The sequence below is a fragment of the Heterocephalus glaber genome, unplaced genomic scaffold, assembly GCF_053883595.1.
Source record: "Heterocephalus glaber isolate CG9 unplaced genomic scaffold, H.glaber_assembly_v1.0 deba00001504, whole genome shotgun sequence".
Taxonomy (NCBI): Eukaryota; Metazoa; Chordata; class Mammalia; order Rodentia; family Bathyergidae; genus Heterocephalus; species Heterocephalus glaber.
Genome location: NW_028258324.1, coordinates 24,750,366 through 24,763,359, shown reverse-complemented (window position 1 = coordinate 24,763,359; position 12,994 = coordinate 24,750,366).

Sequence of the window (12,994 nt, the reverse complement as noted above, 5' to 3'; positions counted from 1 at the left end):
TAGGGTTTTTATCATAAATATGTGTTGGATTTTGTCAAATGTTTTTTTTTTGCATCTATTGAGATGATCATATGGTATTTGCCCTTGTCTCTCTTGATATAGTATATTACATTTATTGATTTGCATATGTTGAACCATCCCTGCATCCCTGGGATGAATACCACTTGGTCCACAGAGATTTTATTTAGCAAGTAAAAGATCAAGACTAATCAACATTTGTCCAGAGTAAAGAATGAAATATATATATATATATATATATATATATATATATATACACACACACACATGGATACCATATGGTGTATATGCATATAAACAGTTTAATGTCTTATTAATTTAATATAAAATAATATAGGGTAAATATCAAGACTGCAACACAAGTTCTAACATGATGTTCCAATGATGAGTGAAAGTTCCAATGATGAAACTGGTTTAATTGATGATTCTCAGGAAATACAAATTGATATCCTGCTTGTAGCAGCACTTCCCCACATAGTCCTACAAGATTTTTCCAGAGTCTGCTAACTCTGCACTTCACTTGGTGCCTTATGAACATCCATATTATTGCCAGTTATTCACTTATTATGTTACTTCATGCTCAATATAAGGATCTTAGTCCTCCAGCCCTTTGTTGTAGAGGTTTATTTAGAAGAGCTTCTGATATTTTATTTTATCTCTTTTAACAATATAGCTGTTATGCCCCTTTGGAAAAGATGTGATGGAACACTAGTCCTGATTTCTGAAATGCCTTTCTTCAAGGACATCTAGATTTTTATAAACATAAATGGGAAAATGCAAAGTATAATCAAACATTACAGGGAATGTATAAATTAAAACAAATTTATTACAGGGAAAGACATATTGCCATTAATCCTCTTCAAAATACTGCCCCCTTGCTTTGAATACACTTATCCCACATCATTTTTGCACTTTCTGAAACAGTTCGGAGAGTCTTTTTACATGAGTATCAATAGTTGCCCTGTCATAGTTGCCTCAAGGTTCTGAATGGATGAAAATATTTACCTTTATTGTTATTTTGAGTTTGAGAAAGAGCCAGAAGTCACAGGGTGCCAGATCCAGTGAATAAGGTGGATGAGAAGACTGTAGTATTTTTATTTAACAGAAGTTATAGTAAATGTTTTGAATACATTCAGGACCTCAAAGCAGGCACAAAAGACACTCACTAAAAAAAAGACTTCCAGAACTGCTCCAAAAGCTGACAAGAAAGGTGGGATAAGTGTGTGCAAAGTAAGGGGGACTATTGTGAAGGGGATTAATGATAATGTGTCTTTTATATTAATAAATGTTTTTAAATTTTTTCTTTAAACATTACCAGTGTTTTTATCACATTTTGATAAGCATTAATCCATATAATACTAGGAATTAAGTATTAACAGACACGGTATAAACTTGTATCCTATTTCTTCTACTTATCTCAGAAAATTATAAAGCAAAACCAACAATTATAATGCTAAATCAACCAAAAAGCAAATGTATTGAAAGATTCTAGTGTATGTAGATGATAAAAAGAAGGAAGAAAAACAGAGAGTAATGGAAAGAATGTATTTGGAAGAATAGACATACCTTGACAAACAACAGGATTCTTGGAAGTCTTAAAATACCCTAAGTCTACAGGTGACTATAAACAATACTGAGGATAGTTCCTTTTTAGATTTCATAAAATCATGCTCTCCAAATAACTACAAAGATTCTAAAAATGTAAAGACATACAATGAACACCTGCCTAAAGAGGAACCTTGGAACTGTTAATCCTAAATAAGTACATTATAAATGTAGTTAAGAGTTTTTAGCTACACACTTATTTGAATTTGAAAATTCTACAGTTCAAATCTTGTTTTGTTTGAGAGCGAGCCTACGAAGGCAATTTTTCTATTGGTCCTCTTTCTTTGAAGGAAGAGCTCTTTATGGGATAATCCAAACAAGTGAGTAATCTAATTATTATTACAGAGATCTACTCAACAGTACTGCCTGTGATGACAGTATAGTTTTGTCTCCTTTCAGCTGTCTATGTTAGCAGTTCTGACCCAATCAAAGAACGTGCAGCCCATTGTTGTATGCAAGGTTAACATAATGATAATATATATGTCATGAATGTTACTATGTCAGGCAATAGGCTTTCTTTTGTGGGTGATTTAGAATTAACATAAATTTGTAATGTAAATATTATCTAACTTTACAGTGGAAAAAATTAGATGTTTAAGGAGGACATGTAAATTGGCCAAGGTCACACTGACAAAGGTGGTTTGCCTGAGCCCAACTAACTCCAAAGTTCTATGCTAAATAATTGTATTCTCTTTCACAGACATCCTGCAATTATTGCTAGATTATTTCAGTGACTGAAAATTACTACAGCACAAAACACCAAATGTGAAGGCAATAATGAAGTTTAGATTATTTTCTTTTGTATTAATTATATATCTTTTTTCTATTATTTCAACCATGTTTTTTAACAGAATTTTGAAATTAAGGAGATTTTACAGCTTTAAAAATTGACCCCATTTATATAAAACTATATTTGTTTCTTTGTTTCCATTTTAATCATTCTTTTTCAATTCTCTTCCTGTATCAAAGTTCCAAGCTTAGCAAAATTATATTTTGCCTAGCTTTTAATATGCTCTGTCCCATGAAAACTTTCCTTAAGTGTGCTGTCCAGATAGGACAACCTTTCAGCTAAAGTCTGGATTACTGAAGAACTAGGCAAAACTCATGCTTCTGACAATATAGACTTTTAGACTTTCCCAATTAACTAATGAAACCAAAGCATGTACTGGATTTTTGACGGACATTACAATTATGGATTCTTTTGAATATATGGGATACCAAATCATCACATATTTACATATTTATACTTGAAGATTGTTTTCTCCTCCAGTAATAAACCAAATCTCAAAATTTTTACTTTTACTTCAACTTTGTAATGCTGCTTCAATCTACTGAGAGTTTTTAAATATTAATTGTGCTACCTAACATGCTAGTGATTGTTTTCCATTGAGAGATATCCAAACATCCACAGAAATATTTTGTATATTCATATAAATTATTGACAAAATAATGTTAAGTTTGACTAACAAAAATACAAGAAATTAAAACAATTATTTTTATCTGAGGAAATATTGAGTGCTTTTTTATGTTTCAAGCAGTATTTTAAAACACTATTTATGCATTGTTTCATTCAACCTTCAAAACATCCTTGTGTGGTAGTGTTATACTTAATCATGAGAGATTATAGAGAATCGCCACCACTCTGAGCCAAATTTGAGTCCTTTATTGTCAGCCGGCATTCAAGAGTAGCTTGAGCCCAAAAGCTCTTGATGAGGAAAAGCAGCTTGTGGGGTTCTTTTAAGCAGCTCTTTTAGCTGGGGAGGCCTCAGGGAGAGGGGGAGTGCAAGCATAATTTTACGGAAGTAGAGCTTTGCTAAATTGAGGAGGTGGTCAGGGGAAGTTTGATACAGTTTAGTTGAAATGAAATATCACACAGGTCCAGAGTATCCTGTTTACAAGGTTGTAAAGATAACATATAATTGTAGACTGCAGAATGCGGCAGCCTGTCATGCATTAACTGAGGGAACTCCCAAGGGTGGAAGGGGGAGGCAAACACCCGGAATCACTGGACTCTACAAAAAATGGAGTCAGGTTGTCTATCACAGTAAGTCCTATTTTTGGGGGGTTTGTCAATTGGCATGAAATTTTTTTTAAAAAACAACCATTGTAGAGCGTACAATTCAGTATTGTTTAATGCATGCACAACGTTGTACACCCACTAACCCTCTCAAGTTTCAAAACTTTTTTATCACCTCAAAAGACTACTCCATATCCTTAAAATGTCATTCCTCAACTTCTTTTCCATTGTTTTCTAGAAACCACTAATTTCCTTTCTGTCTTCATGAATTTGCCAACTCTGAGTATTTTATTTAATAGGAATAATAAAATACTTGTAATTTTGTTTTAAATTCTTTTACTTAGATTAGTGTTTTTGAGATTCATCCAAGGTATAACATGTATAATTCTTTTTTTGTGGCTTGGTAAAATTCTGTTGCATGTATATTTATTTATACATTCATTTGTGATGGGTAACTGAGCTGAAGAACATGTTTATCATGAGTAATGCTGCTATGTATATTTTGATGCAAATTTCTGTATGAATTTCTATCTTTATTTCTCTTGTATATATGTCTAGAAGTAAAATTCCTGGATTATGTGGTAATTATATGCTTATCATTTTGGGGAATGGGTAAGTTGTTTTCCATAGTAGCTATGCCATTTTATATCCACAGTAGCAATACATAAGTTCCAATTTTATCTATCTTTTTTTTCTGTTTTTCTCTACATCTTTTTCAAGACTTATTTTTATTCTAGTAGGTATAAAGCAAATTTTCAAGGGGTTTTGATTTGCATTTCCTTAAGAAGCAATAAAATTGAACACATTTTCATATACTTTTTGACCATGTTTTTATCATCTTTGGAGAAATATCTATTTAAATTCATTTCCCATTTTTGTTTGAGTTTTTTTAGTGTTGTTGAGTAGTAAACATTTTTTATTTGTTCTAGGTATTAAATCCTTACCAGATATTGCAAATATTTTCCCTACCCTATAGGCTTTTATTTAACATTTTTTATAATGTTCTTTGACCTCAAAAAGTTTTCAGTTTTTCTGAGGTACAATTTATCTATTTTTTTATTATTTCCACTTCTGGTGTTAAAAACTAAGAATTTGTTGTCAAATCTGAGGATCTGTATATTTACTCATATGTCTTCTTTTAAACTTCATAGATTTAGCACATATGTTTTTGATACATTTAATTTTCATATATGGCACAAGAAAGAGATCAAACTTCATTCTTCTTGAGCCTTGGGTTGTAGCTTAGTGGTAGAGCAATTGCCTACCATTCAGAAGGCCATGTATTGATTCCCTGAACCATCGTACAAAAAGAAAAATACACACAAAAAACCCCCTCCATTCTTTGAAGTAGGTAAATCCTGTTTATTTAGCATTATTTTTTTATAGAAAGTACACTGTCCAAATAGAATACCACTTATGTTTTTGTCAAAACTAGTAATAGATTTCCATGTATTTCTGGAGTATCAATTCTGTCCCATTGACCTAAATATTTATCCTATACTAGTACCACAATGTTTTGATTATTGCAAATTTGTAATAAGTTTTGAAATTGAAAAGTATGTCTTTCAACTTTGTTTTTTGTATTTTAATATTACTTTGACATTCTGTGACCCTTTTAAATTCCATATTTTCTATAGAGTAGCAGACTTTCAAATTTAATTTCAAAAAAATGATCTTTGCAATATTAATAGGAATTGTTATATATATTATTATTTATATATATATTATATTAAGGTAGCATTGACATTTTAAGAGTTTTAATCCATGAATATATAGTAATGTATTATTTAACTAGGTATTCCTTAAGTTATTTTGACAGTTTTTATACTTTCCTGTGTACAAATATTTAATTTCCTTAATTAAAGTTTTTCCTAGTTTTCTTATCATTTTGAATGCTATTTTAGATAGAATTTTCTTAGCATGACTTTTGGTTTGTTTATTCCTATTATATAGAAACACACCTGATTTTATAACCTATAACTTAGCTACATTTGTTTATTAGCTCTAATACTTTATCATCCTTTATTTGTAGTTTGACTTTCCATGGTTTCAGTTACCTATGGTCAAGGGTGGTTTCAAAATATCAAATGGAAAGATCTAGAAACAAAGAATTTATATGTTAAATATCATCTTCACAGTATATATTATTATCATTATTATATTTAATTATTATTTGTTAATTTCTTCATGTACCTAATTTATAAATTAAACTTTATCATGAGTATATATTTATTAAAACATAGCATGTATAGAATTTGGTACAGTCTGAATTTCAGGCATCCATTGGGGTTCTTGCCATGTATCCTCTGTGGATGGGGAAGAGGGGTGCAGTAATAATTTTGTGGGTTCTTTGGGATTTTCTTTGTATAGAATCATGTCACAGCAAATACAGTTGAAAAACAGTGACAAAAGCCAGAATTCTTGTTTTGTTTGATCATAGAAGCTAAGAATTTTGCCTTTCAGCACTGAATATATCAACTGTGGATCTTTCCTAAATATAAGTTTTTCATGTAAGTATTGCAGTTCTTTAAAAATTCCCTTCCATGCCTCATTTGTTGATTGTTTTTATTATGACAGGCTTGAAATTTTAATATTTTTCTTGTGTCTATAGAGATGATCATTTTTTCCTTTGTCATAATGTATACCTAAAATGTACCAATAAAGTTAATTTTAAAAAATATTTATATGGTATATTACATTAACAAATTTTCTCATATTGAAACATCTTTGCATTCCTGGAATAAGTTTAATTTGGTATGAAGTATAATCTTTCTAATGTAAGCCATATTTTAAAGTTTTGTTCAGAAATTTTGAGTCACTACCATTAGAGATATAAGTCTGTAGTTTTCTTGTGGTATGATTGACTGTATTTCATATTAAAGTATTGTGTTTAAATAATTGTGAGAAGTCATCAGTGCAGTCCTCTGGTTTTGAATTTTTCCTTTCTAAAGGTTTAGAATTATTGCTTTAATCTCTTGTTATATGCCTGTTTAGATTTTCTGTATCTTCTTTAGTCAGATTGGCAATAGGTGTATTTCTAAGAATTTTCCCGTTTTATCTGTATTGCTAAATTTGTTTGTCTCAGTCACTTTCTCATTGCTGGAAAAAAAAAATACTGGATACCCACCAGTTAAAGGAGGAATGGTTTATTTTAGCTCACAGTTTTCAGTCCATACTTGACTGCCTCATGATACAGTGGCATGACAGATGATCATGACATAAGAGATCAAAATCCAGAAAAGCAAATGGTAATTTCCATAATTCCATGTCTAGCACCTAGGGTAATCTGTGGTAAGATGCAAATTTCAAAGAGCTTGGGTGGTTCTGCCCCTATGGCACTGCTGGTGCTTGTACCTCTCACAACCTGCCTCTGAGGCCAGTTTGCTCCTTGCAACTTTCCTCAGATAATCCAGATTCCTGGCTTCCAACCTTCTGGGATCTCCACTATACTTTACACTTCACACTCACAGCTTTATACCCTGCTCCCTCATAATCACAATGCCTAGCCTACCAGACCTTCTGAAATCTGGGTGGGCATCCTTCCAGATACTACAACTCTTGGATTCTGTGTACACCTAAAACTAGTACCTTGTAGGTGACACCGAAGGTCTGCTGCCACTGGACCAGTAGACAGGCTTCTATCTCTCTTGAATGAAAGGGTTGAGTGCCTGGATTGCTATATGCTGTGAGCCCAGGCCCAAGGAACAAATTCCCTAGGCCATCACTATTCTGAAACATGTTGCCCTGTAGTTCTTGGCATAAAGCGAAGTCTTTCAGTTTTACAATTCTGAGGCTAAAAAAGGTGGAGTCTTATTGATTTTGGTGATGCCCTAAGGCCATCTTTTCTATTGTCCTGTTCCATATTACTCGCATTTTTAATGCTAATCTTTTCAGAACCAAGTTCTGAAAAGCTCCACCCTTGCAAGCCACACATTCGCTGCTCAAAACTTTTTAAATCATTTGGCTGGGAGATTTGCTCTTGATTCTCAAGGTACAGCTGGCCAACATCCCCCAATGGTAGCCATGCCACTGCCTCAACATTAGACTGACTTGAAATTTCTTGCACCAGATTAGTTAGTCTACTGCCCTTAATCTCAGTGTCCCACAATGTGTCTGGAAAAGAGCAAAATACAGACAAATTTTTCTGTCAAAGCATAGCACACATGGCCTGGAGTCCAATCAGCAATGAAGTGTTTGCTCTTAACTGTAACCTCCTTCCTGAACCTGGTCTTTGCCAGATATTTTTCTATCTGCACTGTGGTCTTCTGAGTTCTGATCAGAATACCCCATTAAGCTTGGCTTATAGCATTCCAGGGTTGCATCTGCAGCCAGCATTTCTAAATATTTCAAAACTCTTCCTGTTAGGCAATTCCAAAGGCTTCTGAGCTACATGGTCACATGCAGTCACAGCAATGACCCCACAAAATCAGTCTTAGCTACTTTCTTGTTGCTGGAACAAAACAGGCTAAAGGAGGAAAGATTTATTTTAGCTCACAGTTTGTAGAGATTTCAGTTCATAGTCAGACAGCTCCAATGCACAGTGGCATGGCAGAGAGGCATGGCAGAGAAGAAATAGTTCATGATGTTGAAGACAAGAAGTGAGATATCTTTCTTCTTTCACTTTTTATTTCATCCTGGCTGCAAGCTTATTGGTTGGTGCCACTGACACCCAGGGTGGGTCTTCCCTCTCAGTAAGTCCATCATTCACACCCAGAGTTATGCCAAACCAATCAGTGGACTCATCTAGTATTACACATATATTATCCAGTCACTCTCAAAAGCCCCACCTATGAGTACCTGAGACTTTGAGGTGACATGTAGATATAAGCTATAGCATTACAATTTCAATCTGCTATGTTTGGATCTGGAATGTTGTGCAAAACACATGCATTAAGGGTTTCATACTCTACCTGTGGAACTATAAGGTGGTAATGGAACCTTTAGGAGATGGGTTCTAGCGGAAGGAAGTTAGATCACTGGAGATATACTCTTGAAGGCGAGAATGTGATACTAGATTCTTCCATTTCTCTTTGCTTCTGGCCTGCCATGAGGTGAGACTTCATCTGCCACATACCCAACTATGATGTACTGTGCTGTCACAGACCCAAAGCAGTAATGTCTAGCATCCATGGCTTGAATTGTCTTAAACTGTGAGCAATAATAAGCCATTTCCTTTATAAATTTGATTTTCTCAAGTATTTTTTCAGAGCAATAGTAAGTTAACAAAAATAGCTTTTCAATTTCTATAAGATTGGGAATAAAGCTCTTGCTTTTGATTTTTATTTTAATGATTTTCATATTCTCTCTTTTTAGGTTTGGTAAGGGTTTGTCAATTTCACTGACTTTCAAAAAATCTACTTTTGGATTTTTTTGGGTTACTGATGTTGAGATTATATCTTCACCCAGTAAGATAAGTAAAATTCAGGAGTAACTGTTGGATGCTTGTTAGAGAAATTAACGTTTGGAGAATATCAATTTTGCAGCTGTAAAATCTGAGTCAATTACTTCAATAACTGGTATAACATCTTTGTTAGTTTGTAAGTAGTGATTTTCTTCTCCTATTTAAGTACCCATCAGCCTCTTTACAACTGTCAATAGGTTGGAAGATAGTTAAACATGTTAATGAAGCTGAGATATTATAATTAGGTGTACATTGTTATTAAGGAAAGGCCTTAGAGTCTGATGGTGTCAGGGAGATAGTATAAAAACTGTAGCTTTTGCCAGCTCTCTCTAGTAATTTACTCAGAATGATATTGTTCCCTTGGATTCCACTCCTTTGCCAGAGGTAGATAAAAGTATTCTAAATATGTGTGAGGCTTATAAAACACACAAAAAAAGAAGACTCAAACACTTCAAAGCGGACACAAATAAGAAACCAAGCCAGCTGGTAAAGCCAACTAGAAAGTGTATTGATGTATATTTCTTGGTTTCCTTCCAATGAGAGTTCTATTTTGTTATCTTAGGTCTGTGGTTGTTGGATGTCTCCCAGCTGTCACTCTGAAATGGAGATGGGCAATCCAGGAAGCTCAGTCCCAAATTACCCACAAAGCAAATAAGATTAGAATCAAACCTTTTAGGAAGCCGAGAAAAACAAAAATGAAGAATCAGATTAAAATATGTACTTTTCATTTCAATAGGACTTTGTTTTTCTGACTTCCACTGGGGCAGATGTGTTGAATTTCTGAAGAGGGTATTCATCTGATGCATTATCCAAAATATCTATAAGTCAAATTATAATTTTAGAAGATGTCAAAATCATAAGTGCTCTTCAAAGAATTACAGTCTCCATCTTTTATGAAAAAAAATCTCTGGTTTGAAGTTTTGATTATTACTGCCTACAATTTTACAAACTTTTAGAAGTTAAACATTTCTAATTTATTCACTAAGATATTTTTCAAAACAAATTTTAAAAAACAGCATGTTTATGTTCTTTTCTCATCTGTGTTGCTTTCTATTTAATTTTTTGCCTTTCACCATTCATTAATATGTCCAGTAAAACAAGAAAATGAAACAAAATAATGCTTCTAAAATGTAAGGACTTTTCAAAACATTCTAGGAAAGAAAAGTTTTAAGAGATAGTATTACTTTATTTGCCCGTGCTGGCCTGAAGCTCCTGGGCTCAAGCAATTGACTTACCTTAGCGACCTACCTTAGCCTCCCATAGTAGCTGGGACTACAGGTGCATGTCACTACACACAGACCTGTGAATGAAATTTTAGGGTTAGGTTTTTTCCCTTTCGTGTGTGTATGTGTGTGTGTGTGTGTGAGAGAGAGAGAGAGAGAGAAAGAGAGAGAGAGAAAGAGAGAAAGGAGAGAGACAGAGAGAGACAAAGAGAGAGACAGAGAGAGAGGATGTGTGTGTGTGTGTGTGTGTGATGAGGTTTGGACACAAGCTCTTATGAATACTGAGCAAGGACTTCTAATACTGAGATACATCCCTAAATCCAGAAATTTTAGAACAGGAAAGATATTTATTGAATATTAAGTCAAACTTATTAAGTTTGTTGATGAAAAAACTCAAGTATCGAAATGTTAAGACTTGGTCAAGGTCAGTCAAATTTCCAATGGCTTAGTCAGGATAAAAAAAAATTGATTTCAGGTCTCCCAGACAAGGGAAGTTTCTGCTTATCTTCAATTGTATTCATTTTCATTTTATGTCTTATACAACTTAAATATCCATAATTGATAGTTTATCTATTTTGCTCTTTTATCTATAGTTTATCTCAGTGATGATATAATTTCCATAAAAAACTAATTTCAACATTTATATCACTTAAATAAACACTTTTAAGACAAGTTAATTCTTTTAAATTTATTCTATTTTCCCTAAAGTACAATGACTTATTCACCTTTATTTTGAATTAATGATATAATGCATTATCTGTCATTTATGTTCTGCTAACTTTCAAAGAAAATATAAGATAATTGATGATATTAAATATACATATAATAAAATAGCAAACCAATAGATTATAAAAATAATAGACAATCCAAGTAGTAAAGGAAAAATGTAGAAATAATTATGCTAGAAGGAATTAATCTTTTGGAAGTTATCCAAAGAAAATTTCAATATGATTTTCCAGAGCTTCAAGAAGGAAGCAAGAAACACATGATTTTAAGAGACATAATTTGACAAAAAAGAGTGTGTCTCCTTTTATTTTGTCTTACAAAAGTTGAGTTTTATGATTTTCCCTTTTCTTTTATCTATTTTTAACATAAATCTCACAAGAGGAATAATCATATGAATCATAGAGCATATGGCATGTTGTCTTTTTGTCATTGTATTATTTTATTGCTCACTTATATTTCAGATTGTTAATATTTCCTATATAGATACTATATGCAATGTGTAGTATAATTTTAAAATCAAATTATTGCATATAATCTGTAAAGGAATTTTGAGAGGAGTCATGATAATAAGATATTGATTTGTAATTTTCTGATGCTGTATGATGATTAGAATGTATGTCACAAAGAATAATTAGATTACATAATATTGACTACAAAGGCATAAGTAAAATACACAGTTTTTTTAACAAACAAAAGATATTTTTCTGTCTAAACATATTATAAAACTTGTTAGCTCTTTAAAAGTAGGAAGAAACTTTTTCATTAATAGTTTAATATTTGCAACTTTCTCTATGTTAACACATTCAGGTCATTTATTATAAAATGGAGAAAATGACTTTGTATAACCTTTTGTACAACAAAAATCTGTTCACACATTTTTTCCCAAAAGTTTAAAACCAATTGGCACTGTGACACAAAATGAAGGATATTAAAAGTTATTTTTTAAACTGTTACCCAGAAAGAGTTTCTGGTTCCAGAACCCGAATTTTCCAAACTTTTGTATGAGCAAAACTCTTTGTCAGTCTCTCACATGCTGTTTTATAATTGCCTTTTAATCAGAATACAGCTAGGCAGTTTTCATTCTCACTACTTTGTCAAACATTTTACAGTTTCTTTCTTTCCATTTATTACCTCACTCTTGAAATGCAACCCCTTCATAACTCCCATCACTACCAGCACTGCTCTCCTTCAGGCCTCCGAGGCCCTCTTATAAAGTATTTTGCCAAGTTCCAGTACTGCCCTTGATTATGCTGATTCCCTGATCTCTGGGTTTTCTCGATGCTTCCCCTTCATAACAACTCTTCTCTGTCTCCATTCATGATTTTTTTCTTGTTTACTGCTGCCTTCCTGTTTTGGAGGTTCACATTTTCATTCTTTATACCTGAGATTTTAGCTTAGCAATTAAAAAAAAAATCATCCAATTCTGTGACTTTTCCTTCTTTTCTGATTATGTCTAAATATAGAATCCATTCATGAACCACTGCTTTTTATTTGCTTCTATTCTCAGCAGCTTACAAGTTCACATAAGGAGTCCACATACACAATCATCCATCAAGAAAATTACCTCTGTCCCTCCAAAGCAAATATCCCTTTTCAGTTCCTTCATTTCAGTCAGATGTATGAGGATTATCAACTTTTTAAACTGCAAAGCCCATATCATGGTTTTTTTCTTCATCTCCTGTATAAAACACAATTGAATTGTCATCAATTCCTTTCAAATGTATCAGAAATAAGAAAATTCATATTTAATTGTGAGAGTTAGGCTTAATTGCTCACTTGCTGATTAGCGAATACTGACAAGGTGATTGGGTCATGGGGCTTTATGCTTATCAGTTAATCCACTCAAGTTCATAGCTGAATGTGCTGTTGTGAGTTAGAGCCCAGTTGGAGGTGGATCACAGGGAATATAACTTTAGAAAGTATATGGCTCATTGGTGATTTTTTTCCCAGGTACCGTGACGTGAGCAGCTTTGTTCTACCACACCATTCCACCATGATGTTTCT